General features: G+C 42.0%; 1 pseudogene; it reads right to left on the minus strand.

Annotated features, from left to right (window-relative positions):
• Positions 1 to 1,319: 1,319 nt before the first annotated feature.
• On the minus strand, positions 1,320 to 1,438 carry LOC120600474 (uncharacterized; annotated as a pseudogene).
• Between the last annotated feature and the right edge of the window lie 2,966 nt (positions 1,439 to 4,404).

Below are 4,404 nucleotides of genomic sequence, written 5' to 3' on the forward strand. Positions count from 1 at the left end.
GCTCATAACCTTTCATTAGCACCAAACATTGGAGTCAGTCGTGAGGCAGATGGGGTTCACTATTTCCTGCACGCATGTCACATTTGCCTCTCTTGTCTGGGTTGCTTGTGGTCTGGGGGTGGTAGAGTGTAATTGTGGGTGGGTTGGATCCACAAGAATGGAGAGCAAGGCCATGGCTGTGCAAGAGCCGGCATTTCCATTTTCATCCAGGCTGGGAGGCATGTGCATGTCATCAACCACAGTACTTCTCCTTACTCTCCTTACAGGTGAGCAGAGTCCGGCGGTAAGCAGAGTGATAGTCCCCCAAAGATGTCCACAGCCTGTAAGTATGTTATATTACACAGCAAGGGGAAATTAAGATGGCAGATGGAATTAGGGTTGCTAATCAGATGATCTTAAAGCAAGAGAAATGATCCTGGAATATTTATGTGGGGTTCATGGAATCACAAGTGTCCTTTAAATGTGGGAATGGGGCAGACGAGTCAGAGTCGGGGAGAGATTTGAAAATGCTACGCTGCTGGCTCTGAAGATGGTAGAAGGGGATGTGGGCGGCCTCCAGAAACTGGAAAAGGCAAGGAAATGGATTCGCCTCTAGAGCCTCCATTTCTGACTTCTGATCTCCAGAACTGTAAGATAATAAATTTGCATTATTTTAAGCCATTAAGTTTGTGATGTTTTGTTACAGCAGCCACAGGAAATTCATCTCTGCCCACTCAGGATAGGTGTTATGTGGCCCTCAGCGAGCTGAGCATGGAGACTCCTGAGTTCTCAGAGTCCAGGAGTGGATGTTAGAATCACCTGGTTAACTTCATTTGATTTCTTTGTTAATTAATTTGTTTGTTATGGAATATTTCAATAACAAGACTATGGCAAAAATATAACAAACATCCACGTATGTTTACCGCTAAAGAAACAAAAATAAGTAATGCCCCTGATTAGTCTAGTGCCTACCTGATACGATACATACTTATTACAATATTATTATGCTCTGGTTTTTCTTCAGATTGTATAGCTCTTTCACCTTTTACGATATTATTAACTATATTCCCATATATATACATATCTATCCACTATGCGGTATACCTGAAACTAATATAAAATAATATTAAATGTCGACTCTAATTGAAAAAATGGTCAATTCAGTTAAGCAGTCCTATGACTCCCCCAAAATTGAAAATATCGTGCTGTAATTATCAATATACCCACCAATTATAGAAATGATTCTATAATTTACATTTTATTATTTATTTTATCACAGCTCTATCGATTTCTCCACTCATCTATTAATCCATCAACCTATCTTACTTTTTTTTTTTAAACGCCTACAGCACCTGGTCTTCCTAGATGATCTCCTATCCGAGTACTAACCAGGCCCGACCCTGCTTAGCTTCTGAGATTAGACAAGATTGAACACGTTCAGGGTGGCATGGCCGTAGACTAACCCATCTTACTTTTTATGTATTTCAAAGTAAATTACTAACATGAGTATCTTTCACATATATATCATATGTTTATGTCAAACACGTACAACGAAATGCTCAGATATTAAGTATACTCTTTGATAAGTTTGAAAAATGTGTTTCCATATAACCCAAATCTCTGTAGAGGTACAGAATGTCACCCTGTGCTCTTTCCCAGTCAATCTCTCCCTCATCTCCCCAGGAAGATCTCTGATTTTTTTCACTTCAGATTTACCTGTTCCAGAAATTCATATGTGTTTGGCTTCCTTTACTTTTTACATAATGTTTTGGGGTTTGTTTATGTTGTTGTGTCTATCAGTAGTGGTCCCTTTTTACTGGTGAGTAATAGTTCATTGTATAAAATACCAGGTTTTTTTTTTTTTTTAGCTGTTCTGTTGATGGACAAGTTTTTCCAATTTTTGACTATTATAAATAAAGCTTCCATAAATGTTTTCATACAACTCTGTGTGTGTGGTCACATTTTTTCGTTTTTCCTTGGCTAAATATAGGAATAGATTTGCTAGGTCATAAGGTAAGGTGTATGTTTAATTTTATGAGAAACTGTCATACATTTTCCCAAAGTTGTTGTGCCATTTTAAACTCTCACCAAAATGTGTGAAAACTCTAGTTACTCTACATCCTCTTCAATACTTAGTGTTTCCAGTCTTGAATTTTAGCCATTTTGGTGGGAGTGTAGAATTCTTTCATTGGGATTCTAGTTTGCATTTCCCTAATGACTAGATGATGGAGAGCCCTTTTTTTTTTTCCATATGCATATCGGTCATTCATATATCTTCCTTTGTGAAGTGTCTTTTCAAATCCTTTACCTATTTTTAAAAATGGATTGTTCGTACTATTGAGTTTCAAGAATTCTTTTTATATCTTGGATACCTCTCCTTTGTCAGATGTATATTTTGAGAGCACTCACTCAGTCTGTGCCTCACCTGGTCATTTCTTTAATGGCATGATTTGGTGAGCAAAAGTTTTAAATTTTAATCAATCTGATTTATTAATTTTTTTATGCATATTGCTTTCTGTGTCTTAAGAAACTTTCGCCTATATCCAAGTGATGGAGATGTTCTGCTAGACTCCATCTTGAATTAATGCTTGTGTGTGGTGTGAGGTAAGGGGTTAAGATTTGTGTTTTTGTTTTGTTTTGTTTTTTATTTCCACACAGATATCCAGTTTTCCAGCAACGTTTGTTGTAGACAGTTTCCTCTCTTCACCAGGTTGCTTTTATGCTTCTGTTGGAAATCAAGTGACTGTATAAGTGTCTACTTCTAGCGGGACCTCTGTTTTTGAAAAGCTCCTGAGGTGATTCTTAGGGTGCAAACTCTTGAGGTTCTGGCAATTTGCTGGTGCTTGGTGATTTAGAAGGTTGAAGGAATGGAAGCCATGATTGATGTGTGTCAGTGTATCTTGGCCGTGGGAATATAGTGAACTGTATGTAAATTTTGCTGAGTTAAGATGAGTGGTACAGCTGTGTTTCCTGGTGGGCAGGAAGTAGCAAAGGGAGAGTTCTCTTGAGCTTGATTGATGTATTTCACAAGGAATCCAGTGAAAGATGCCACCTTAATCAGAGTACCAATTCCCACCATGATGATACGATGGCCATGGGCATCAATGGGGCCTGGAGAGGGTATATTAACCCTTAGGACCATTGCTGTCTAAGCCAGAATACCTGCAGCTCAAGAGCTGATGGATTTTAGGGCCACCAAAAGTCCCCTCGGACCATGTTCAGGAGTTTGAATGACCCTCAGTGACATGCTGAGTAGTCCTGTTCAATCCCAGCACTGATGTGTGTGGTCCTGCTGCTAGGGCACTGATGGCTGTTCAGGTGGAAGAGGACCCTGTGCATTCCGTACTTTTGGGTGGACTTGGATTTTAGCCAGTTGCATGGTGGTCTGGCAGAGCCCTTTAGACCAGCAGCAACAAAGCTGGCATGGCCACAAAGTCTCAGGCCATGGGGCTTTGGAGGTGGGGCTTCCCTGCCACCCCAGCTATTGTGACAGTTTGGGTTGCTCAGTTGGAAAATGGGAGAATCCAACTCTTCGAAGCTGTAATGAGGTGTGAGCTAAGCCTAGTGTACTCCAGGCACTACTGGCTGTCAGGAGATGGAGACTCCCCTCCTTGAAGGCCACCTAGCTCACTAGCAATTCTGTCTTTTCTACAGGGTCATGGATGTTAGTCATTTAATCATTACAGGTTTCTTCACATGCTATTGCAGAGGAGGAAGTCACTTAGGCTAGCGACTCCCTGAGACAGACTGAAGAGTTGGCTTTGAGGTACATGGCCAAGCTGATCTGAGGGAGGACAAGGACAAGTTAGAAATAAAGAGCAGTCCTGAAACTAAACACGCAGTGAGGCTGATGCAGGAGGAATCCTATCTCTTTTCTGAGGTCACTAGGGGGCAGACAGGGTGGAAAAGTAGGAGATAAACCACCCACATTCTTGAGCTCCAAGAAACCCAATATTCTAGAATTGCCTAGGGGAGGGTATCCCCAAACCAAGAGCCTCTTTAGGCTCTTTGCCCTGCTGCATCTTAAGGCTGAATACACACTGCCCAGAATGAAGGTATCTGCGAGTTATCAGTTTGGTTCACAAAACTACACTTCTTGGGAATGGCCTGGAGGTGGCGCCCCTGCTGTTGGTCTGGAACCAATGGACCAAGGCTCCAGCAGGTCTGGCAAGTGGATGAGGATGTCACCCAGGGGATGAGGATGCCCAGAAGGCTGGCTGGGGACCCCTTCATCAGCCCCCGGAAGTGAGCAGGGGCACTGCCCAAGCCTAAGGGCGCTGCCATGCCTTCTAACTGCTCAAGACTCGCCTTGAAATCTGTCTTTGACTCCTGTCCGCTCAGATCCACAGTGATCGGGGTTTTAAATACGACGCCTTGCTTTGTTCGTAAAACATTTCAACTCCAGCCTTACCATGAATTCTTCCT

This window comes from Pteropus medius, unplaced genomic scaffold (assembly GCF_902729225.1).
Source record: "Pteropus medius unplaced genomic scaffold, Ma_sr-lr_union100, whole genome shotgun sequence".
In the NCBI taxonomy this organism is placed as follows: Eukaryota; Metazoa; Chordata; class Mammalia; order Chiroptera; family Pteropodidae; genus Pteropus; species Pteropus medius.